General features: G+C 46.4%; 1 long non-coding RNA gene across 1 annotated transcript; it reads right to left on the reverse strand.

Moving 5' to 3' along the window:
- Window positions 1-4,600: 4,600 nt before the first annotated feature.
- LOC123488415 lies at window positions 4,601-25,181 on the reverse strand. Its single transcript, XR_006660057.1, has 3 exons — window positions 25,104-25,181; window positions 4,948-5,049; window positions 4,601-4,690 (listed from the first exon to the last, which is right to left on the reverse strand). It is a non-coding gene; the product is annotated as an uncharacterized LOC123488415 (long non-coding RNA).
- Between the last annotated feature and the right edge of the window lie 1,681 nt (window positions 25,182-26,862).

Consider the following 26,862-nt stretch of genomic DNA (forward strand, 5'->3'; position numbering starts at 1 on the left):
CTGAAAGCCATGTTTCAGAAAAAGCAGAGAATATTGCAGTTACCTGAGTCCCGTCATCCATCTTATTATCAAGTGACTGAATGGAGGGAAGAGGTGGCCGGTTTTCCCTTTGCCTTAATCCCTCCAGGACTCCCCCTCTCTTGCCTCTGTATCGCCGGCGTTTCCTCTTGGATTCCCTGAAAATTGGGTCGGAATTCCATAAAGAGCCCAGGGCAGATGAGTCAAAGTTGAAGCCGGAATTGAGGTTACTAACTCCCGATCTGATGTTCAAAAGTTATTGTCTATCATAAGAAACTATAGTGGATACATTTATTGAAAATAAAGAATCACAAAACAGCAAAGTTGGGTCGGCGTTCACACAGTGTGTGTGTGTGAGTGTGCAATTTTATCTGAATGATGAGCAAAAACTCTATCTCTTGGACTGGGCTTGAAGGCTCTTACGTTGCTATATAATTGGCCATCAATGTCCGTGTTCTTCATTGCATTAGGTTCGTCGTCTTCAAATCTATCTGAGTTTTCATAGACTCCCTCTGACATCTTAACACACTTGTGGTCAAATACAGTAACTTCTACTTCTAACCTCAGCTCTAATGTACTTCTGTACCTGTGTCTTCTCCCTGCACTGTACTGCCTCTGTGTGATTTATGGTAGTGAAACTATTTATCAGTCAACCACAGTGGATTAGAAACACTGGCCACCACGTGACTCCCACCAGCCTTAGTTTGATAATATAATACATGATATGACTCTATACCATGTTATATGATGTATATCTGAATTCACAGGGTCCCAATTTTAGATCTGCTAACCTAAATTGGGATCCTGTTAATTGACATATAAACTACATATATCCTTACTGAGTTTACAGCACCACCAGCCTTCTTACGAAGCCACTCCTTCGTTGCCCGGGCGGTGTGTTTGGGATCATTGTCATGCTGAAAGACAAAGCCACGTTTCATCTTCAATGCCCTTGTTGATGGAAGGAGGTTTTCACTCAAAATCTCACGATACATGGCCCCATTAATTATTTCCTTTACACGGATCAGTCGTCCTGGTCCCTTTGCAGAAAAAACAGCCCCAAAGCATGATGTTTCCACCCCATGCTTCACAGTAGGTATGGTGTTCTTTGGATGCAACTCAGCATTCTTTGTCCTCCAAACACGAAGAGTTGAGTTTTTACCAAAAAGTTATATTTTGGTTTCATCTGACCATATGACATTCTCCCAATCCTCTTCTGGATCATCCAAATGCACTCTAGCAAACTTCAGACGGGCCTGGACATGTACTGGCTTAAGCAGGGGGACATGTCTGGCACTGCAGGATTTGAGTCCCTGGCGGCGTAGTGTGTTACTGATGGTAGGCTTTGTTACTTTGGTCCCAGCTCTCTGCAGGTCATTCACTAGGTCCCCCCGTTTGGTTCTGGGATTTTTGCTCACCATTCTTGTGATCATTTTGACCCCACGGGGTGAGATCTTGCGTGGAGCCCCAGATCGAGGGAGATTATCAGTGGTCTTGTATGTCTTCCATTTCCTAATAATTGCTCCCACAGTTAATTTATTCAAACCAAGCTGCTTACCTATTGCAGATTCAGTCTTCCCAGCCTGGTGCAGGTCTACAATTTAGTTTCTAGTGTCCTTTGACAGCTCTTTGGTCTTGGCCATAGTGGAGTTTGGAGTGTGACTGTTTGAGGTTGTGGACAGGTGTCTTTTATACTGATAACAAGTTCAAACAGGTGCCATTAATACAGGTAACGAGTGGAGGACAGAGGAGCCTCTTAAAGAGGAAGTTACAGGTCTGTGAGAGCCAGAAATGTTGCTTGTTTGTAGGTGACCAAATACTTATTTTCCACCATAATTTGCAAATAAATTCATTAAAAGTCCTACAATGTGATTTTCTGGAAAGAAAATTCTCAATTTGTCTGTCATAGTTGAGGTGTACCTATGATGAAAATTACAGGCCTCTCTCATCTTTTTAAGTGGGAGAAGTTGCACAATTGGTGGCTGACTAAATACTTTTCCCCCCCACTGTATAGGCTAATAGCAGTAAGGCCAAAACACATATTTTATTAAATATTTTTTACATATATATTTTTTATACTTCAAGGGGTCTTACAATTCAAAATCAAATAGCAAAATGATTTTTGGTATTTCCTTCTTTAAGAAATTCCATATTGCTCAGTAGTCTGTCTGCTCTCCTCCAAGGTTTTAGTCTCAGTAGAGGGGAAGTAACAGCTGCAGTAAAGTTCTGCCAGCTGTTAGGACGAGGTTGTTCTGCAAGATGAACACATTAATTGCCTTCAACTTATCACACTGTACACTTAAAGAAAGAATACAGACTTATGATCAGGTGTGTGTGATTAATGACATTATAATTTATTCCTGTAGCTTTACTCACTGAGATTTGTAAGACTCCCACTAAGAAAATCTCTCTGTCTGTAGCTGGTCTCTCTCTTTAGTCGGGGTGTTTTAACTGGTCTGTAGCTGGTCCAGAACAATCTGGTTCAAGTTATTGCTGGTATTGAAGTGATCAATCACATAATGGAAAATAAATATTTATTTTCATGATGATTTGATAATTATTTTAGGACATGTCCCTCTACACAGTTGACATGGTAGCTAAGGTGAGCTGTGTTAAGGTGAGTTCAGAGGTGTGGCCTCATTGGTCTAGCCAATCTATCCAGAGTTTGGGTGTATTTGCATACTGATGTGATTCTGCTGTAGAAATGCCATGTATCCAACTCCAGCTACCTCCAACTTATGCTGGGTGACAGACAGAAAGCCTGTTAATGGCAGCATTATGGGGAAGTATGGACCTGAACCAAACAAGTACTTTTGGGAGTCAGGGAAAATGTTACAAACAGGATGCATGTTTTGAAACATTTGTTATTATGTACAGGCTTCCTTCTTTTCACTCTGTCAATCAGTTTAGTAACTACGATGTTGTTGATCCATCCTCAGTTTTCTCCTTTCACAGACATTCAACTCTGTAACTGTTTTAATGTCACCATTGGCCTCAGGGTTTTCTTCCTCTCCGGCAACTGAGTTAGGAAGGACACCTATATCTTTGTAGTGACTGTGGGTATTGATACACCATCCAAAGTGTAATTAATAACTTCACCATGCTCAAAGGGATATTTAATACCTGCTTTATTTTATTTTCTTACCCATCTACCAATCAATGCCCTTCTTTGCGAGGCATTGGAAAACCTCCCTGGTCTTTGTGGTTGAATCTGTGTTTGAAATTCACTGCTCGACAGAGGGACCTTACAGATAATCGTACATGTGGGGTACAGAGATGAGGTAGTCATTCAAAAATGTTCATGTTAATTAAACACTAGTATTTAACACAGAGTTAATCTATGCAACTTATTATGTGTCAAGGTTAAGCACGTTTTTTTCTCCTGAATTTATTTAGGCTTGCCATAACAAAGGGGTTGAATACTTACTGACTCAATACATTTCAGCTTGAAATATTTTATTAATTTGTAAAAAAAAAAATGAAAAACATCTTTCCACTTTGACATTATGGGTTATTGTGTGTAGGCCAGTGACAATAAAATCTCAATTTAATCCATTTTAAATTCATGCTGTAAAACAACAAAATGTGGAAAAAGTCAAGGGGTGTGAAAACTTTCTGAAGGTACTGTAGTTGGCATCATGACGTTCAGAACGACCATCAACATGATAACTACGAGAGAGCGAGAGATAACTATATCTCACAGATCCAGCATTTGTTATATGAACATGGATAGTCCTGCCATGTTCCTTGGCCTGATGACCTGTGTTCGAACAACACACAATTCTCACGTACACCACCACTAGGATCTCCTCTCTCCCAATACCTGCAGTAGAAACAACAGAGTTAGACTGGCCTCTCTCTCAGAACCTAGAGTATGAACAATGCAGAGTATCAGTCCTACTCCTTACACTGTGGTCAGTGTTATTAGAGCAGTAGTCTCTTACCTTGGGGTGGTCAGTGTTATTAGAGCAGTAGTATATTACCTTGGGGTGGTCAGTTGGGTGCCGTCCACCCATCTCCAGGTCCCCTCATTAGCAGAGTCAGTCAGTCCAATCCAGACTACTCTTCTTGAAGTTGATAAGAAATGTCTGTTGTTGAGAAAGATAAATATATATATACCTACTGAATACGTTTGATCATATCTACCCCCTGCACACTCATATCCTCTCTCTCTCTCTCTCTCTCTCTCTCTCTCTCTCTCTCTCTCTCTCTCTCTCTCTCTCTCTCTCTCTCTCTCTCTCTCTCTCTCTCTCTCTCTCTCTCTCTCTCTCTCTCTCTCACTCTCACCTGTTCCTTATCACTGTTTACGATGACCAGGTATGCTCCTCTCTCCAGACAGTCCTGTCTGCTCTCCCTCCAGGTTTTAGTCTCAGTAGAGATGAAGTACCAACTGGATCCAAACTTCTGCCAGCCTTCAGGATAGGTTTGTTCTACAAGACAAAAACATGAATTATTATTCTGCACCTATTATTGAAGAATACAAATACAAGTTGACTGCATATTAGGCATGTGATGTTATGATCATTTATTAGGTGAACTCACTCAGATTAGAGAACTTTCTCTTGAGATCATCTCTCTCCTTTTTGTATCTGGTCTCTCTCTTTAGTCAGGTTGTTGTAACTGGTCTGTAGCTGGTCTCTCTCTGCAGTCACTTTGGTGATGCCTCTGTTATCTAGAAAGGATTGATACATATACTGTAGCTACTGGTGAAAAGGCAATTTCTTACTGCTACTGTAAGTGGCAGGCGTTAAAAACTGAAGGTCTATACAGTCTGCTAAAAGTGGACAGAATATCTTGGATGTGTTTTGCTAGTTCCTTGAACATGTCTAACAGAGGAGGAATTTAGTTACACAGATAACAACATTCATCTGAATTTGGGACCTTGTGAAAGTCTGATATAGTGTAATGATTAGATAACAATACACTCACAGACTGGTCTCAGGGAGATGTTGAGAGTGACTTGTAGAACACACAGCATCCCAAAACTCACAGCAACCATCCTGTAGAGTCTTCTCCCTGAATCCTCAGGTCCTGAGGAAAGACACTCTAATGTGAGAACACACATACACAACGTACCCATTCACACATACCCACACACGCACACTCACACACACACAAACAAACACACGTAGAAGAGGGTGGGGTTTGTACATGACCAGCTACAAGAGGACTGTTTCTCAATGCTGTTTTAGAGGAGGTTACCATATCAGTATGACATGTCAGAAGCACATAATTACATTAATACATCTAAATACACTGAAAACATACAGCTATTTGCATATTCACATTCAAGGTAAAATCATTATAAAAAACTTCCACTGGGACTTGCTATGAATTAGCATTTTTCAGTGTTTTTGTGTCATGTGTAAGTCTTTGTCTTTGTGTGTGTGTGTGTGTGTGTGTGTGTGTGTGTGTGTGTGTGTGTGTGTGTGTGTGTGTGTGTGTGTGTGTGTGTGTGTGTGTGTGTGTGTGTGCGTGTGTGTGTGTATGTGTCTGTATGTGTCAGACCTGAGATATCTATAGTTTTAATTATACTTTGTGGAAAGTAACTACAGTGAGGAAAAAAAGTATTTGATCCCCTGTTGATTTTGTACGTTTGCCCACTGACAAAGACATGATCAGTCTATAATTTTAATGGTAGGTTTATTTGAACAGTGAGAGACAGAATAACAACAAAAAAATCCATAAAAACGCATGTCAAAAATGTTATAAATTGATTAGCATTTTAATGAGGGAAATAAGTATTTGACCCCTCTGCAAAACATGACTTAGTACTTGGTGGCAAAACCCTTGTTGGCAATCACAGAGGTCAGATGTTTCTTGTAGTTGGCCACCAGGTTTGCACACATCTCAGGAGGGATTTTGTTCCACTCCTCTTTGCAGATCTTCTCCAAGTCATTAAGGTTTCAAGGCTGACGTTTGGCAACTCAAACCTTCAGCTCCCTCCACAGATTTTCTATGGGATTAAGGTCTGGAGACTGGCCTGTCCACTCCAAGACCTTAATGTGCTTCTTCTTGAGCCACGCCATTGTTGCCTTGGCCGTGTGTTTTGGGTCATTGTCATGCTGGAATACCCATCCACGACCCATTTTCAATGCGTGAAGGAGGTTTTCACCCAAGATTTCACGGTACATTGCCCCGTCCATCGTCCCTTTGATGCGGTGAAGTTGTCCTGTCCCCTTAGCAGAAAAACACCCCCAAAGCATAATGTTTCCACCTCCATGTTTGACGGTGGGGATGGTGTTCTTGGGGTCATAGGCAGCATTCCTCCTCCTCCAAACACGGAGAGTTGAGTTGATGCCAAAGAGCTCAATTTTGGTCTCATCTGACCACAACACTTTCACCCAGTTCTCCTCTGAATCATTCAGATGTCCATTGGCAAACTTGAGACGGCCCTGTATATGTGCTTTCTTGAGCAGGGGGACCTTGCGGGCGCTGCAGGATTTCAGTCCTTCACGGCGTAGTGTGTTACCAATTGTTTTCTTGGTGACTATGGTCCCAGCTGCCTTGAGATCCTCCCGTGTAGTTCTGGGCTGATTCCTCACCGTTCTCATGATCATTGCAACTCCACGACGTGAGATCTTGCATGGGGCCCCAGGCCGAGGGAGATTGACAGTTATTTTGTGTTTCTTCCATTTGCGAATAATCGCACCAATTTATGTCACCTTCTCACCAAGCTGCTTGGCGATGGTCTTGTAGCCCATTCCAGCCTTGTGTAGGTCTAAAATCTTGTCCCTGACATCCTTGGAGAGCTCTTTGGTCTTGGCCATGGTGGAGAGTTTGGAATCTGATTGATTGATTGCTTCTGTGGACAGGTGTCTTTTATACAGGTAACAAACTGAGATTAGGAGCACTCTCTTTAAGAGTGTGCTCCTAATCTCAGCTCGTTACCTGTATAAAAGACACCTGGGAAACAGACATCTTTCTGATTGAGAGGGTGTCAAATACTTATTTCCCTCATTAAAATGCAAATCAATTTCTAACATTTTTGACATGCGTTTTTCTGGATTTTTTTGTTGTTATTCTGTCTCTCACTGTTCAAATAAACGTACCATTAAAATTATAGACTGATCATTTCTTTGTCAGTGGGCAAACATACACAATCAGCAGGGGATCAAATACTTGTTTCCCTCACTGTATTTTTCCGGGGGAAGAAATCGTTTATTTGGAGGTCACTACAACAGTTTGAATACAGATCCCAAAAAATGACAACTCTTTAAAACTATTTGAAAACAGATCTGAGAAAGCAACAACTCAGTCGGGGTCTCAACTTAGTAGAGAATACACAATGTGAATACACAATGGGCAATTTGGAAATTAGGTTGTGCATCAGCAGTTTTTCTCTTGTTACGTCAGTCACTCTACTAGCCTTGTCTGCTAACAATTTTTAGATTGTCAGTTAGTCTAGCCAGCTATCTAAACTCTTTGCAATCATGGCCGAATACCGACCGGGCACATAGGATATGTTCCCAGGGGCCCTGGCCTCCCGGGGGTCCCCATTTACTTATTTTGTCACTCTCACTCATATATCATTAACATGTCATAAGTCTTGACAAAATGTGTAGAATTGCAGGAAATGTGCTTTAAAAATGCAAAAATGTCTCTCTAGTCCATGGCAAAATGGTTAGAATTGCAGAAAGCTTGCTTTACACGGCAACATTTTCTCTACTCCTTATGGCAAAATGTGTAAAATTTCAGGAAATTAACTTTAAAACTAAAAGTTATTGACCAGGAGGGGGGAGATCCCCTCTCTCCCCGGGTCACCCCCCTCTCATGCTCACTTTTTGTACCCGAGCGCTGAGACAGCACAGCTCCTATCCCAGCCTCGGACGCATCTACCTCTACTATAAATGCCAAGGAGGGATCAGGATGCGCCAGCACGGGAGCCGAGGTAAACAGAGCCTTCAGGTGACCAAAAGCCCTGTCTGCCCCAGCTGACCACTGCAGTCGCACTGGTCCCCCCTTCAGCAAGGAGGTAATGGGAGCCGCTACCTGACCAAAGCCCCGGATAAACCTCCGGTAGTAGTTGGCAAACCCTAAGAACCGCTTCACCTCCTTTACCATGGTTGGAGTCGGCCAATTACGCACGGCTGCAATGCGGTCATTCTCCATCTCAACCCCTGACGCAGACAGGTGGTACCCTAGGAAGGAGATGGACTGTTGGAAGAACAGACATTTCTCAGCCTTGACGTACAGGTCATGCTCCAACAGTCGACCAAGCACTTTGCGGACCAGGGACACATGCTCGGCGCGTGTAGCAGAATATATTAGAATGTAATCTATATACACCACTACACCCTGCCCGTGCAGGTCCCTGAAAATCTCATCAACAAAGGATTGGAAGACTGCAGGAGCATTCATCAACCCGTATGGCATGACGAGGTACTCATAGTGCCCAGAGGTGGTACTAAATGCCATCTTCCACTCATCCCCCTCCCGGATACGCACCAGGTTGTACGCGCTCCTGAGATCCAATTTGGTGAAGAAGTGTGCCCCATTCAATGACTCTGTCACACTGGCTATGAGAGGCAGTGGGTAACTGTACTTTACAGTGATCTGATTAAGACCTCGATAGTCAATGCACGGGCGTAAACCTCCATCCTTCTTCACAAAAAATAAACTTGAGGAGGCAGGTGAAGTGGAAGACCGAATGTATCCCTGTCCCAGAGATTCGGAGACATATGTTTCCATAGCCATAGTGGAGACCTGGTTTGGACTTTCCACCGTAGTTGCACCTATGGAAACACCTACACACCTCCTTGAGCACTGACGTGACCATCCCTTGAGAGCCCTCTGTTGCCACGAAATAGTGGGGTCATGAGCGGCCAACCAGGGAAGCCCCAACACCACAGGAAACGTAGGAGAATCGATCAGGAAGAGACTAATTCTCTCCTCATGACCCTCCTGCGTTTTCAGGCATAGTGGATCTGTGACCTCCCTGATCAGACCCTACCCTAAAGGACGACTATCTAAGGCATGTACAGGGAAGGGCACATCAACAGGATCAACAGGGATCCCTAATCAACGGGAAAATGAACAGTCAATAAAGTTCCCAGCTGCTCCTGAATCTACTAGTGCCTTATGATGGGAATGCGGGGAAAACTCAGGAAATTCTATGCTTAACCACATGTGCGTAACAAAGAGCTCTGGGTGAGTCGGGTGCCTACTCACCTGGGATGATCCACCAGTGCCCTGCCTGCTGCCTCGACTCCCTGGGGAACCCCCCAGCAGTGTGCCCTCTGCTGCCACAGTTGGTGCAGGAAACGGCCCCCCCTCCGGTCACCCTAGGGGCAGCACCTCCGAGCTCCATAGGTGTAGACATGGAACGGACAGACCCAAATTCGAGCATCCTCTGGTGGCCAACAGGTTATCCAGTCGGATGGATAAATCCACCAGCTTGTCGAGGGTGAGGGTTGTGCCCCTGCAGGCCAGCTCCCGACAAACGTCCTCACGGAGACTGCACCGGTAATGGTCGATCAGGGCCCTCTCGTTCCATCCCGCGCCATCCCCAGCCAGGGTCCTGGAAGTCCAGGCGAAGTCCTGTGCGCTCCTCATCCCCTGTCTGAGCTGGAACAAGCGTTCCCCCCGCCGCTCTCCCCTCCAGTGGATGATCGAATACCGCCCGGAAGCGGCGGGTGAAGTCCTCGTAGCGAACCAACGTAGCGTCTATTCCTCCTTATTCGGCGTTGGCCCACTCCAGCGCTTTCCCGACAGACAGGAGATGAGGGCGGACACGTTCTCGTATCCCGAGGGAGCCGGGTGGACGGTCGCCAGGTAGAGCTCCACCTGGAGCAGGAACCCCTGGCACCCGGCAGCCCTCCCTTCATATGCCCTCGGGAGCGAGAGCCGAATCCCACTGGGTCCAGGTAACGGAGGGGTGGACAGCGGTGTGGGTGGAGGTGAAGTAGATAGGGGTGTGGGATAACCCCCCTCTCCCATCGCTCCATCGTGTGCAGCACGCGATCCATGGCTGTGCCAAGCTTGTGTAGCATCGTCGCGTGCTGCTGGACGCGCTCCTCCACCGGTAACGGAGGACTGGATGCACCTGCTGACTCCATAGTAGGTGCATGTTTCTGTCAGGGTGTCAGTGTAGCGGGAGGACGGAGTCTGGTGCAGGACACAGAACTGAGTAAAAACATACTTTACTCTAAAAAGGAAATAGGACATCACTTTCCACGCAGCGAAAACACACCAGCTCACAGACATCTGACACGAAACATAAAACAAACACGCACAAAACCATGAGGGAACAAGAGGGTTAAATAGGGAACTGATGACAACATAATGGGAACCAGGTGTGTACAATACAGACAAAACAAATGGGAAAAGAAACATGGATTGGTGGCAGCTAGAAGACCGGTGACGACGAACGCCGAAACCTGCCCGAGCAAGGAGGAGGGGCAGCCTCGGCTGAATTCGTGACATCATCTCAATCATTTTCATGGGAATATGCATTTAGATCTTCTTGAATTACTGTTTTGTGAGGTAATCAAACCTGATGGTGTTAACATCGTGGTCCTCTGTAGCTCAGCTGGTAGAGCACGGCGCTTGTAACGCCAAGGTAATGGGTTTGATCCCCGGGACCACCCATACACAAAAAATGTATGCACGCATGACTGTAAGTCGCTTTGGATAAAAGCGTCTGCTAAATGGCATATTATATTATTATTATTATTATAACATAACTATTAGCCTTTCTTGTAGGCCTATTTTGTTTCAATCAAAGCATATATCCTGCCTACAGTGCTGTTGAGTTCTTCAGATAAGAAATGACTGAGGAGGTGTTTTTGGTGTAACATATTAAATCAAATCAAATTGTATTTGTCACATACACGTGTTTAGCAGATGTTATAGCGGGTGTAGCGAAATGCTTGTGCTTCTATCTCCGACAGTGCAGTAATATCTAACAAGTAATATCTAATAATTTCACAACATATACCTAAAACACACAAAACTAGTAAGGAATGGGATTTAAGAATATATACACATATATGGACAAGCAATGACAGACTAAGATACAGTAGAATATTATAGAATAGAATACAGTATATACATATGAGATGAGTAGTGCAAGATATGTAAACATTATAAAAGTGACTAGTGTTCAATTTCTTAAAGTGGCCAGTGATTTCAATAGGCAGCAGCAGCCTCTAATGTGCTAGTGATGGCTATTTAACAGTCTGATGGCCTTGAGATAGAAGCTATTTTTCATTCTCTCGGTCCCAGCATTGATGCACCTGTACTGACCTCGCCTTCTGGATGATATTGGGGTGAACAGGCAGCGGCTCGGGTGGTTGATGTCATTGATGATCTTTTTGGCCTTCCTGTGACATCGGGTGCTGTATGTGTCTTGGAGGGCGGGTAGTTTACCCCCGGTAATGCGTTCGGCAGACCGCACCAACCTCTGGAGAGCCCTGCGGTTGCGGGCGGTGCAGTTGCTCTCAATTGTTCATCTGTAAAGGTTTGTGAGGGTTTTAGGTGCTAAGCCGAATTTCTTCAGCCTCCTGAGGTTGAAGAGGCTCTGTTTCTCCTTCTTCACCACACTGTCTGCGTGGGTGGACCATTTAAGTTTGTCGGTGATGTGTACGCCATGGAATTTGAAGCTTTCCACCTTCTCCACTGCGGTCCCATCGATGAGGAGTGACGGGTGCACCCTCTGCTGTTTCTTGAAGTCCACGATCATCTCCTTTGTTTTGTTAATGTTGAGTGAGAGGTTATTTTCCTGGCACCACACTCCCAGAGCCCTCACCTCCTCCCTGTAGGCGGTGTCATCATTGTTGGTAACCAAGCCTACTACTGTTGTGTCGTCTGCAAACTTGATGATTGAGTTGGAGGCATGCTTGGCCACGCAGTCATGGGTGAACAGGGAGTACAGGAGGGGGCTGAGCACGCACCCTTGTGGGGCCCCAGTGTTGATGATCAGCGAAGTGGAGATGTTGTTTCCTACCTTCACCACCTGGGGGCGGCCCGTCAGGAAGTCCAGGACACAGTTGCACAGGGCAGGGTTCAGACCCAGGGCCTCGAGGTTAATGATGAGCTTGGAGGGTACTATGGTGTTGAATGCTGAGCTATAGTCAATGAACAGCATTCTTACATAGGTATTCCTCTTGTCCAGATGGGATAGGGCAGTTTGCTGTGTGATGGCGATTGCATCGTCTGTGGATCTATTGGGGCGTTAAGCAAATTGGAGTGGGTCTAGGGTGACAGGTAAGGTAGAGGTGATATGATCCTTGACTAGTCTCTCAAAGCACTTCATGATGACAGAGGTGAGTGCTACAGGGCGATAGTCATTTAGTTCAGTTTTCTTTGCTTTCTCGGGTACAGGAACAATGGTGGCCATCTTGAAGCATGTGGGAACAGCAGACTGGGAAAGGGAGAGATTGAATATGTCCATAAACACACCAGCCAGCTGGTCTGCGCATGCTCTGAGGAGGTTTGTGGGGGTTAACATGCTTAAATGTCTTAATCACATCGGCCACGGAGAAGGAGAGGCCACAGTCCTTGTTAGTGGGCCTCGTCAGTGGCACTGTGTTATCCTCAAAAAGGGCAAAGAAGGTGTTTAGCTTGTCTGGAAGCAAGACGTCGGTGTCGTGGCTGGTTTTTATAGACCTACTATGCTACAGTACAGTGCTTATAGAAAGTCTACACCCCCTTGATCTTTTATCACATTTTGCTGCCTTAAAATGACATCTTAAAAGGGTTTAATTCGATTTATTTTCTACAGATCTACACAACATACTGCACATTTTCAAAGTGAAAGAAAGTTAGAGAACAAAGAAAACTGAAATATCATAATTGGATACGTCTCCACCCCCCTGAGTTAATACTTGGTGGAAGTACCTTTTGCTGCAATTACAGCTGTGAATCATTCGAAATCGGTATGTTTTCTTGCGTCACTATGAGTAAACATTAGTTGGGGCTCTTCCACAGTATTGAGTCACTTCCACAAGTCCATTTCCTCCTACACTGAACATTTAAAAAAAAGTAAATGATGCTTCTATTTATCTGAAACCCACAGCATGGATGATTCAGCGATGCTTTGATTTCGTAACAGTGATGTACACATGATCCTGCTTGTTGTTCCCATCTTCTGACAGATCTCTTTGTCCTTTGTCTTCTTTCTGTTTTCACTCAACAACTGTAGTTTAGACATGTTTGTGATCTAACTAACCCACAATCCTAATATTTGTGTAAACACTTCACATTTGTGTTCTGTGTGTGTAACTGAGTAGACTGATACCCCCTTTCATTGATCCACAATCCATAGGTAAGGTGTCACGGTTTCGGCCGAGGCTGCCTCTCTCCCTTGTTCGGGCAGGTTTCGGCGTTCGTCGTCTCCGGAATTCTAGCTGCCACCGTTATATGTTCCATGTTTCCTGTTTGATTAGTTTTGTCTGTTAGCCACACCTGTCTTGTGTTATGTCTCATTAAGCACCCTATTTAGTTTCCTTGTTGTTAGTGTTGTGTTGTGTGTAATTGTTTCGTGTCAGGTGTTTGTGCGTTACCCGTGTTTCGACGCCAGTTACTATTTGCTTCCTCCTCGGTTGAGAGAGTTTTTTGCGCCCTGTGTTTGTGCGCTCGTGTTTGACGCCTGTGTGCGTCTGTTTGGCCTCAGGCCGTTTTTGGATTATTTTGCTCACTAGTAAAGTCTTGTTGGACTGTACATCTGCTTCTGCGCCTGATTCCACACCACACCATTTAAACACCGTGACAGAATTACACACCCGACATGGAATCAGCAGGAGCCGAAGCAGCCCCGACGAGACTGGAGGTCCAGGTTCGGGAACAACAGGACCAGATACAGCAGATGGGGACCGCCCTGCAGGAGGTGATCACCACGCTCAGAGGCTGGGGAGCGCCTCCACCACCTCCCTCACTGCCAGCACCATCGGCCAGCCCGCCCATTCCAGCGCCAGAACCCCGAGGAATCCGACTCTCTCTCCCGAGAGCTTACGACGGAACCGCTGCTGGGTGTCAGGGATTCCTCCTCCAGGTGGAGCTGTACCTGGCCACCGTACACCCGGCACCCTCGGGGCATGAGAGCGTGTCCGCCCTGATCTCCTGCCTGTCCGGGAAGGCGTTGGAATGGGCCAACGCGGAGTGGAGGAAGATCGACGCCGAGACGATCACCTACAACGAGTTCTCCCGCCGCTTCAAGGCAGTGTTTGACCATCCCCCGGAGGGGGAGCGTCTGGTCTTCCTCCGGCAGGGGAGGAGGAGTGCCCAAGAATTCGCTCTTGAATTCCGTACTCTGGCGGCAGATGCAGGGTGGAATGATCGGGCCCTCGTCGATCTATACCGATGTAGCCTACGAGAGGACGTCCGTCGGGAGCTGGCGTGTAGGGACACCAGTCTCTCTTTCGACCAGCTGGTCGACATGTCCATCAGGCTGGATAACCTATTGGCCACCGCGGACGTCCTGAGGGGGTCCGTCCATTCCACCCTCCAGCGGCCTCCGAGCCGTGTCCTATGGAGCTCGGGGCGCTGGCGCTAGAGAGAGGAGGAGTCGGTTGGTTAGGGGGTCCATCCACTGCACCAACTGTGGTCGGGGAGGACACACGCTGCTGGGGTGCTGGGGATGGCCTCCTAGGGGGGATGACGACAGGTCCCGCACTGGGGATTCCCTCCAGGTGAGTAGGCGCCCCACTCACCCAGAGCTCACTGTTGCCCATTTTTGGATGCCTGTGCGTTTTCCACAGGTAGCACCTCATTCCCAGCATAAGGCGCTGGTAGATTCAGGTGCGGCTGGGAATTTTATTGATAAAAAGTTTTGTTTAGCGTTAGGGATTCCCCTTATTCCTGTTGATGTTCCTTTCCCGTTCATGCCCTAGATAGTGCGTCCGTTGGGTACGGGCTTAATCAGGGAGGTCACTGCGCCACTTAGGATGTGTCGAGGGGATCATCAGGAGATGATTCAGCTGTTCCTGATTGACTCTACTGCGTATCCGGTGGTGCTGGGCATGCCCTGGTTGAGTACCCATAACCCAGCTATTTCAAGTAGCAGGAGAGGGCTCTGATGGAGTGGTCTGCTCAGTGTGTGGGTAGATGTTTGGGCGTTTCCGTAGGGGCTACCTCGGTGGAGAGTCAAAACCAGGTGCCCGCATTGCACGTTCCCCCTGAGTATGGGGATTTGGCTTTGCGTTTAGTAAGGCGAGGCGGACGCGGTTGCCACCCCATAGGCAGGGAGATTGTGCGATAGACCTCCAGGCAGGAGCTGCGATCCCACGGAGCCATGTGTATCCTCTGTCTCAGGAGGAGAAGAAAGCTATGGAGATTTACATAGACGAATCTCTGAGACAAGGATACATACGGCCTTCCACTTCCCCTCGTCCTCGAGTTTCTTTTTTGTGAAGAAAAAGGATGGTGGTTTACGCCCATGCATCGATTACCGTGGTCTCAATCAGATTACGGTGAAGTACAGTTATCCACTCCCGCTGATTGCGACCATGACTGAGTCGTTGCATGAGGCGCGTTTCTTCACGAAATTAGATCTCAGGAGCGCAGTACAACTTGGTGCGCATCAGGGAGGGTGATGAATGGAAGACAGCCTTTAGTACCACCTCGGGCCATTACGAGTATTTGGTCATGCCATACGGGTTGATGAACGCTCCGTCAGTCTTCCAATCATTCGTGGATGAGATCTTCAGGGACATGCAGGGGCAGGGGGTGGTTGTGTACATTGATGACATTCTCGTGTACTCGCCTACACCGTGTCGAGCATGTGGCCCTGGTGCGAGAGTGTTGCGGAGGCTGGTGGAGCACGACCTGTATGTGAAGGCAGAGAAGTGTCTGTTTTTCCAGGAGTCGGTCTCCTTTTTTGGGTTATCAGTTGTCTGCGTCAGGGGTGAAGATGGAGGTAGACCGGGTGTCGGCCGTGCGTAATTGGCAAACACCAACCACTGTGAAGGAGGTGCAGCAGTTTTTGGGGTTTGCAAATTACTACAGGAGGTTTATCCGGGTTTTGGACAGGTGGCAGCTCCCATCACGTCTCTGTTGAAGGGGGTCCGGTGCGTCTGCAGTGGTCGGCCGAGGCGGACAGGGCGTTTGGGAGGCTGAAGGACCTGTTTACCTCGGCCCGGTGCTGGCGCATCCGGATCCCTCTTTGCCGTTCCAGGTAGAGGTGGACGCGTCAGAGGCGGTTTGAGCCGTGCTTTCACAGCGGTCTGGCGCGCCACCTAAACTCCGCCCCTGTGCTTTTTATTCTAAGAAGCTCAGTCCGGCGGAGCGGAACTATGACGTAGGGGACAGGGAGCTGTTAGCCGTGGTACAGGCCTCTAAAGGTGTGGAGGCACTGGCTTGAGGGGTTTCAACACCCCTTTCCTCATTTTGACGGACCACCGTAACCTGGAGTACATCCGGGCGCGAGGAGGCTGAACCCTCGCCAGGCAAGATGGAGTATGTTCTTGACCAGGTTTACTTTTAAGATCACGTACATCCCTGGGTCACAGAATGGCAAGGCAGATGCGCTGTCTCGGCGGTATGATACGGAGGAGAGGTCCATGGAGCCCACTCCCATACTGCCTGAGTCGTGTCTGGTGGCACCGGTAGTGTGGGAGGTCGATACTGAACTCGAGCGGGCGTTACGCACCGACCCTAGTCCACCACAGTAGCCCGGAGGGGTGGAAATGCGTTCCGCCGAGGTTTGGGATCGATTGATCTATTGGGCTCACCGTCACCCTCCTCTGGACATCCGGGTATCGGCCGGACAGTGCACTGTCTTAGTGCCAAGTACTGGTGGCCCACGTTGGCAAGGGATGCTGAGGGTTTATGTTTCCTCCTGCTTGGTGTGCGCCCAGTGTAGGCGCCTGGACATCTGCCTAGGGGTAAGTTGCTACCCCTACCCGTTCCACAACGACCATGGTCCCACCTCTCTGTGGACTTTATAACAGACCTGCCCCTCTCCCAAGGGAATACTACTATCCTGGTGCGTTGTGGACCGGTTCTCTAATCCTGTCGTTTGCTCCCCATGCCGGGTCTTCCTACTGCCCTACAAACTGCCGAGGCACTGTTCACCCATGTGTTCCGGCACTCACGGGGAATACCGAGGACATTGTGGCTGATCGGGGTCCCCAGTTCACCTCCAGAGTCTGGAGAGCGTTTATGGAGCGGTTGGGGTCTCGGTGAGCCTCACCTCGGGTACCACCCGGAGAGTAATGGGCAGGTGGAGCAGCGTAAACCAGGATGTGGGTAGGTTTCTCAGAACATACTGCCAGGACCGGCCGGAGGAGTGGTCAAGGTACGTTCCCTGGGCCGAGATGGCCCAGAATTCCCTACGCCATTCCTCCACTAACCTAACTCCATTTCAATGTGTGTTAGGTTACCAGCCGGTTCTGGCACCCCTGGCAGCAGAGCCAGGTCGAGGCTCCTGCGGTGGATGAGTGGGCGCGGCGCTCGGAGGAGACTTGGAACGCTGCACATGTCCACCTGCAGCGGGCCCTCCGAGCGTCAGAAGGCGAGCGCTGATCTCCACCGCAGTGAGGCACCGGTGTACGCACCTGGTGATCGAGTCTGGCTCTCTACCAGAAACCTGCCCCTCCGCCTGCCCTGTCGGAAACTGGGTCGGCGGTTTGTGGGGCCATTTAAAGTCCTGAGAAGGTTGAACGAGGTATGTTATAGATTACAGCTACCTGTGGAGTATAAGTGTATTAACCCCTCGTTCCATGTGTCCCTTCTCAGGCCGGTGGTAGCGGGCCCGCTCCAAGAAAATGAGATAGGGGAGACTCCCCGCCGCCCACATTGGACATCGAGGGGCACCGGCGTACTCGCGTGAAGTCTATCTTGGATTCGAGACGTCGGATGGGGGTCTCAGTATCTAGTGGAGTGGGAGGGGTACGGGCCGGAGGAGCGGTGCTGGGTGCCGAGGAGAGACATTTTGGACCCGTCGCTCTGACGGAATTCCATCGGGGGGTATCCGACGCGCCCTGCTCCACGTCCTCCGGGGTCGTCCCCAAGGCCGGAGTCGGCGCACGTCTGGAGCCGCGCGTCAAGGGGGGTACTGTCACGGTTTCGGCCGAGGCTGCCTCTCTCCCTTGTTCGGGCAGGTTTCGGCGTTCGTGCGTCTCGGAATTCTAGCTGCCACCGTTATATGTTCCATGTTTCCTGTTTGATTAGTTTTGTCTGTTAGCCACACCTGTCTTGTGTTATGTCTCATTAAGCACCCTATTTAGTTTCCTTGTTGTTAGTGTTGTGTTGTGTGTAATTGTTTCGTGTCAGGTGTTTGTGCGTTACCCGTGTTTCGGTACGCCAGTTACTATTTGCTTCCTCCTCGGTTGAGGGAGAGTTTGCGCCCTGTGTTTGTGCGCTCGTGTTTGACGCCTGTGTGCGTCTGTTTGGCCTCAGGCCGTTTTGGATTATTTTGCTCACTAGTAAAGTCTTGTTGGACTGTACATCTGCTTCTGCGCCTGATTCCACACCACACCATTTAAACACCGTGACATAAGGCTGTACAGTGAAATACAAGTATGCCCCGAGTCGTGGCTGAACAAGGACATGGTAAATATGAATCCAGCAGTTTTTTTCTATACACCGGCAGGACAGAATGGTGGTGGCGGAAAACTGAAATCTGTTTTACCTCATTTCTACCAGCACGTCACCTGTGCAACTGGAAGTGAAAAACTCTAAATCACCTTTACTCCACACACAGAGACACATATAAAGCTCTCCCTTGCCCTCCATTTGGCAAATCTGACCATAACTCTATCCTCCTGATTCTTGCCTACAAGCAAAAACTAAAACAGGAAGTACCAATGATGCGCTCAATACAGAAGTGGTGCAATGAAGTGAATGTTAAGCTACAGGACTGTTTCTCTACAACAGACTGGAATATGTTCTGGTATTCATCCTATGGCATTGAAGAATTTACCACATCCGTAACCGGCATCATTAATAAGTGCATCGACGACATCTTCCCCACAGTGACCAGACGTACATACCCCAACCAGAAGCCATGGATTACAGGCAATATTGGCAGTGAGCTAAAGGCTAGAGCTGCCACTTTCAAGGAGTGGGACACTAATCCAGACCTTTATAAGAAATCCTGCTACCCCTTCGGATGAACCACCAGGCAAAGCTTCAATATAGGACCAAAATCGAATCCTACTACACAGGTTCTGACGCTGGTTGGATGTGGCAGGGCTTGCAAACTATTACAAAGGGAAACCCAGCAGCGATCTGTCCAGTGACGCGAGCCTACCAGACTAGCTAGTTACACTATATATACAAAAGTATGTGAACACCACTTCAAATGAGTGGATTCGGCTATTTCAGCCACACCCCGTTGCTGACATGTGTATAAAATTGAGCACACAGCCATGCAATCTCCATAGAAACGTTGGCAGTAGAATGGCCTTACTGAAGAGCTCAGTGACTTTCAATGTGGCACCATCACAGGATGCCACCTTTCCAACAAAACAGTCAAATTTCTGCCCTGCTAGAGCTGCCCCGGTCAACTGTGAGTGCTGTTATTGTGAAGTGGAAATGTATAGGAGCAACAACAGCTCAGCTGCGAAGTGGTAGGCCACACAAGCTCACAGAACGGGACCGCCGAGTGCTGAAGCGCGTAAAAATCGTCTATCCTCGATTGTAACACTCACTGCCGAGTTCCAAACTGCCTCTGAAAGCAACATCATTACAATAACTGTTCGTCGGGATCTTCATGAAATGGGTTTCCATGGACCGAGCAGCCGCACTCTAGAAGCCTAAGATCACCATGCGCAATGCCAAGCGTTGGCTAGAGTGGTGTAAAGCTCGCTGTCATTGGACTCTGGAGCAGTGGAAACGTGTTCTCTGGAGTGATGAATCACACTTCACAATCTGGCAGTCTGACTGACGAATCTGGGTTCGGCGGATAACAGGAGAACGCTACCTGCCCGAATGCATAGTGCCAACTGTAAAGTTCGGTGGAGGAGGAATAATGGTCTGGGACTGTTTTTTATGGTTCGGGCTAGGCCCCTTAGTTCCAGTGAAGGGAAATCTTAACGCTACAGCATACTAGACGATTCTGTGCTTCCAACTTTGTGGCAAAAGTTTGGGAAAGGCCCATTGCTGTTTTAGCATGACAATGCCCCTGTGCACAAAGCGAGGTCCATACAGAAATGGTTTGTCGAAATCGGTGTGGAAGAACTTGACTGGCCTGCACAGAGCCTTGACCTCAACCCAATTGAACACCTTTGGGATGAATTGGAACGCCAACTGCGAGCCAAGCCTAATCGCCTAACATCAGTGCCTGACCTCACTAATGCTCTTGTGGCTGAATGGAAGCAAGTCCCCGCAGCAATGTTCCAACATCTAGTGAAAAGTCTTCCCAGAAGAGTGGAGGCTGTTCTAGCAGCAAAGGGGGGACCAACTCCATATTAATGCCCATGATTATGGAATGAGATTTTCGACGAGCAGGTGTCCACATACTTTTGGTCATATAGTGTACCTTTTATGCTTGCTTTGAGGCTAGCAACACTGAACCATGCAGGAGAGCACCAGCTGTTCCGGACAACTGTGTGATCACGCACTCCATGACTAAGACCTTTTAAACAGGTTAGCATTCACAGACGAATTACCAGGACGAGTACTCAGAGCATGCGCTGAGCAACTGGCAAGTGTCTTCAACAACATTTTCAACCTCTCCCTGACCCAGTCTGTAACACCTACATGTTTCAAGCATACCACCATAGTCCCTGCGCCCAAGAATGCCAAGTTAACCTGTCTAAATGACTATCGCCCCATAGCACTCACACCTGTAGCCATGAAATGCTTTGAAAGACTGGTCATGGCTCATATCAACACCATCATCCCAGACACCCTGGACCCACTCCAATTCGCATACCTCCCCACAGATCCACAGCTGATGCAATCTCTATGCTGTTCATTGACTACAGCTCAGTGTTCAACACCATAGTGCCCTCCAAGCTCTTCACTAAACTAAGGACCCTGGGATTAAACAACTCCCTCTGCAGCTGGATCCTGGACTTCTTGATGGGCCGCCCCCAGGTGGTGAGGGTAGGCAACAACATATCCGCCACACTGACCCTCAACATGGGGTCCCTCAGGGGTGCATGCTTAGTCCCTTCCTGTACTCTTTGTTCACCCATGACTGCGTTGCCGCGAACAACTCCAACACCATCATTAAGTTTGCTGACGACACGACGGTGGTAGGCCTAATCACCGACGACGATAAGATGGCCTACAGCGAGGAGGTCAGAGACCTTTACAACACTCTCCCTTTCGATAAACACCAGTCCACGGTGTGAAACAGCCAAATGTCATGTTCTGAAGACAGCATATATCCAGTGGAAATGTCATAAAATAGCTGATCTCCCTTTGCATGAAAACAGCTGTATCTGTCCCGAGCTCAGTAGCACAAAAAACTCTGAGGGCCCGGAATAGGCTAGTTTATTAAATGTTGCAAGTTCTCTAGCGTCAGCTTCCGGCCGGACCTATATACAGTGGGGAGAACAAGTATTTGATACACTGCCGATTTTGCAGGTTTTCCTACTTACAAAGCATGTAGAGGTCTGTAATTTTTTATCATAGGTACACTTAAACTGTGAGAGACGGAATCTAAAACAAAAATCCAGAAAATCACATTAAATGATTTTTAAGTAATGAATTTGCATTTTATTGCATGACATAAGTATTTCATACATCAGTAAAGCAGAACTTAATATTTGGTACAGAAACCTTTGTTTGCAATTACAGAGATCATACTTTTCCTGTAGGTCTTGACCAGGTTTGCACACACTGCAGCAGGGATTTTGGCCCACTCCTCCATACAGACCTTCTCCACATCCTTCAGGTTTCGGGGCTGTCGCTGGGCAATACGGACTCTCAGCTCCCTCCAAAGATTTTCTATTGGATTCAGGTCTGGAGACTGGCTAGGCCACTCCAGGACCTTGAGATGCTTCTTACGGAGCCACTCCTTAGTTGCCCTGGCTGTGTGTTTCGGTCATAGTCATGCTGGAAGACCCAGCCACGACCCATCTTCAATGCTCTTACTGAGGGAAGGAGGTTGTTGGCCAAGATCTCACGATACATGGCCCCATCCATCCTCCCCCTCAATACGGTGCAGTTGTCCTGTCCCCTTTGCAGAAAAGCATCCCCAAAGAATGATGTTTCTACCTCCATGCTTCACGGTTGGGATGGTGTTCTTGGGGTTGTACTCATCCTTCTTCTTCCTCCAAACACGGCGAGTGGAGTTTAGACCAAAAAGCACTCTTTTTGTGTCATCAGACCACATTAACTTCTCCCATTCCTCCTCTGGATCATCAACTTCAGACGGGCCTGGACATGCTGGCTTGAGCAGGGGACCTTGCGTGCGCTGCAGGATTTTAATCCATGACGGCGTAGTGTGTTTCTAATGGTTTTCTTTGAGACTGTGGTCCCAGCTCTCTTCAGGTCATTGACCAGGTCCTGCCGTGTAGTTCTGGGCTGATCCTCAACTTCCTCATGATCATTGATGCCCCAAGAGGTGAGATCTTGCATGGAGCCCCAGACCGAGGGTGATTGACCGTCATCTTGAACTTCTTCCATTTTCTAATAATTGCGCCAACAGTTGTTGCCTTCTCACCAAGCTGCTTGCCTATTGTCCTGTAGCCCATCCCAGCCTTGTGCAGGTCTACAATTTTGTCCCTGATGTCCTTACACAGCTCTCTGGTATTGGCCATTGTGGAGAGGTTGGAGTCTGTTTGATTGAGTGTGTGGACAGGTGTCTTTTATACAGGTAACAAGTTCAAACATGTGCAGTTAATACAGGTAATGAGTGGAGAACAGGGGGGCTTCTTAAAGAAAAACTAACAGGTCTGTGAGAGCCGGAAGTCTTACTGGTTGGTAGGTGATCAAATACTTATGTCATGCAATAAAATGCAAACTAATTACTTAAAAATCATACAATGTGATTTTCTGGATTTTTGTTTTAGATTCCATCTCTCACAGTTGATGTGTACCTATGATAAAAATTACAGACCTCTACATTCTTTGTAAGTAGGAAAACCTGCAAAATCGGCAGTGTATCAAATACTTGTTCTCCCCACTGTATATACAGTCATTTGGCCGGACCCAGTTGATTGATTTGATACAATGTTGCCCTTCACTAACTGATTGATTTGATACGACGTTGCTCTTCACTAACTGATTGATTTGATACAACGTTGCACTTCACTAACTGATTGATTTGATACAACGTTGCACTTCACTAACTGATTGATTTGATACAATGTTTCCCTTCACTAACTGATTGATTTGATACAACGTTGCACTTCATTAGTGATAGCGCAAGTCAAGACCGAAAGGGAGGCAGGCAGGCTGAGTAGAGAGAGGAATGAGATTGAAAGAACCTGCATTTTCATCAGGATATTTTCTGTTTTTATTTGTGGGGTTTATGCATTTTTACTTAGTTGACAATGGAAGTTATACTACTGCTACATTGGCCTATAGGCTATATTGCTTAGTTCCATGCGTTAATTTATTAAGCCAATCAAGGTGTATCAATGTGTCCATTTGGCAGAGGCTGGTTGATTTTGAGAAACAAAAACTGTTCCACGAAAATACACATGAAAATCATAACTGGCACACAGATCAATAGAAATGCTAGGGTGAACTTCCCCAAACTTGAAACTCACGCGCCACAAAAGAATAGACCGTTGTGAACAGGGTGCACATTTCTTTGTGCTACTTAATTACAATGGGTGTGTTTTTGTGTGTCAAAAAATATTGAAACATTTCTGGAATTGTGATACTTGCTTTGTCATCACTTAACTACATTGTGATAATAATAGTCCCGTGTAGCTCAGTTGGTAGAGCATGGTGTTTGCAACGCCAGGGTTGTGGGTTCGTTTCCCACGGGGGGCCAGTATGAAAAAAATTAATAAAATAATGTATGCACTCACTAACTGTAAGTCGCTCTGGATAAGAGCGTCTGCTAAATGACTAAAATGTAAAATGTAAATAATAAAAGATATACAGTATATCTGCTCCATGGGCCCTGGGCAAAAGTAGTGCATTAGAAAAGGGGAAGTCCCAAATGGCACCCTATTCCATATATGGTGCACTACATTTGAACAGAGCCCTATGGGCCCTGGTAAAGGCAACTGTGCTAATAGGGTAGCATTTGGGACTATATTGAGATTGAGGGTTGGCAGCAACAGTTTGCCCAAGCTTGCAGTCATCTCAAATATGAAAAACAGGAAGCTACTGTATGAAGAAATTGCCAAAATTACACAATATAGCTGTAGCATGATTTAAAATGCGCAATCTGTGATTTCTATATAAAAGAAAAAAAAAAAAAATGCTTTACAATTAATGACATTTCCCCACTGATTTTTGAAGAATATAATTTATACTGTAAATGACTCATGAGCTTAGTTTAACCGTCTAACCCCATCACGACCCAAAATGTCAGCTTGTTTCACGATGGAATTGTAAACAAACACCATATAGCCTCAGATGGTTAAAACTATCATTTTGATCTTGTGGATGGTCAGTCCTTGCATACATATCTCTCTCTATGAATTTGAGAGTGTTTACATGTTTACCAAAAACAGTCAGTGGCGTGGTGTCCACTGTGTTGTTGTTTAAAAAGGTTATTTTCAATTGATCATCTTTAAATAGTTCCAAATAGTTTCAAAAATTGAAGTTAAAAAAATAAAATTGAATTGATACATTTTAGTGTACGTGACCCCAGCAGGTTTTGAACCCCACGCTCCGTACCAACTGAACCACACAGAAGACTCTGCACCGGTAACCCCCTGTATATATAGCCTCCCTACTGTTATTTTATTTGACTTCTGCTCTTTTTTTCTCAACACTTTTTTTGTTGTTGTTTTATTTTTACTTTTTTGTTAAAAATAAATGCACTGTTGGTTAAGGGCTGTAAGTAAGCATTTCACTGTAATGTCTGCACCTGTTGTATTCGGCGCATGTGGCCAATACAATTTGATTTGATTTGATTTGATTTGACAGAACCAAAAACGTGTGTTTTACTATAATGTGTGTGTGTGTGTGTGTGTGTGTGTGTGTTTTGTGTGTGTGCGTGCGTGCATTCATACCTGCCTGCATCCGCGTGTGAGAGAGAGAAAGATAGAGATCATTCTTTGTACCTGAGCGATGGGTCTCAGTCTTCACGCTCCTTGTTGCTCGGTTCCGGTTTTCTTCAGTAACTTTGTTTAATTCAATCAGCTGTTTGTTGATGTAGCTGGCCATCTTAACTAACTGTACCGAATATCAATGATTACCCCAATCAATCAATTAATCAACTAATTCAGTCTGTCTGACCTCTTATAGTGTTAACTTACTTATGATTATCTTTCTAACTGACTCATAATGGTAATATCTACTGAATGATTCTAACTTCAATGACCAGTAGTTGAGTAGCTGCTCTGATATGCGTCTCTATTGGTACCTCTCTGATGTCTGTCTGTGGTGCACTGCAGTTGATAGAATGTTTTAAGTATCCAATCACTTTCAAGCAGGACGTCAAATTTCGCAAGGCCTGTCTGTGGCATTGTTCATAAGGAAGTCACGTTAAGTCTTGCACTCCGTGACTGGCCATCGATGTCCAAATAGGGTCCTTTCTTTCCATCTATGCTGTCTGTCGGGAGTCGGGACGGGACAGACAGGCAGCATTTCTCAGCCAGTCGAAATCATGAAGCTTGGCTTCTTATATGGTGTTGAGTAAAGCTTAAACCATGCATTTGATCGTAGGTAGGTAGTTGTAGTTAGGTATTGTAGGTAGTTTATTTAGGTAATTATTGTAGGTTTCCGTAGGTAATTATTGTAGGTAAGTATTGTTTACGGCGGAGCCCGGAGAAAGCACGAGGCTAGCTAGCTAGCGGGTAGCTACCGGTAACGTTTAACAACGGTGGAGAGTTGTTTCCAATGTTAATGTGCTAGCTAGCCAACGTTTAATTTTTGCTTCGTTATGAAAGGAACTAGACACGGACACGAATTATCTGTTTAGTGTGTTAACACACTATTGGTAGTTTGTTGTAACCAAGTATTGGTGCTAAACTGTGTGTTATTGGATGCTAGCATGCTAGTTAGCTATGGCGTCATAGTTAGGCATCGTGGGCTGTTGTGGGTAGTTACTGTAGGTTAGCATTGTTTTTTGGGCGGTGCCGGGTCTAGCACGAGCTAGCTAGCTAGCCGTTCTTCAAACAAAGTCAACACAGTGGCCATTGCTAGCTAACCAACACGACCAGCTAACTGTACTGTAGTAGCTAAATACAATATACTTATGCTAGCTAGCCAACGTTTAATTATTGCTGCGTTATGAAAGGAACTAGACACGGACACGAATGATCTGTTTAGTGTGTTAACACACTATTGGTAGTCTGTTGTAACCAAGTATTGGTGCTAAACTGTGTGTTATTGGATGCTAGCATGCTAGTTAGCTATGGTGTCATAGTTAGGCATCGTGGGCTGTTGTGGGTAGTTACTGTAGGTTGGCATTGTCTTCGGTGTAGCACGAAGCTAGCTAGCTATCCGTTTTTCGAACAGAGTCAACACAGTAGCCATTGTGTGCTGTACTGTGGCAGCTAAATACAATATATTTGTGCTAAGCTAGCCAACGTTTAATTATTGCTGCGTTATGAAAGGAACTAGACACGGACACAAATTATCTGCTTAGTGTATTAACACACTATTGGTGGTTTGTTGTGACCAAGTGTTGGTGCTAAACTGTGTGTTATTGGATGCTAGCATGCTAGTTAGCTATGGTGTCATAGTTAGCTAGCTGAATAAAGTGGGTTGAGTCTACTCCTTTAAACATTGAACCGCTGTGGTTCACAACAATTCTGATTTCTAAAGGTGGAAGTTGGGAGAGTTTTTGTTCGGGTGGTTCAGTGAAACAATTATAGT

Source organism: Coregonus clupeaformis, unplaced genomic scaffold (assembly GCF_020615455.1).
Source record: "Coregonus clupeaformis isolate EN_2021a unplaced genomic scaffold, ASM2061545v1 scaf2282, whole genome shotgun sequence".
NCBI lineage: Eukaryota > Metazoa > Chordata > Actinopteri > Salmoniformes > Salmonidae > Coregonus > Coregonus clupeaformis.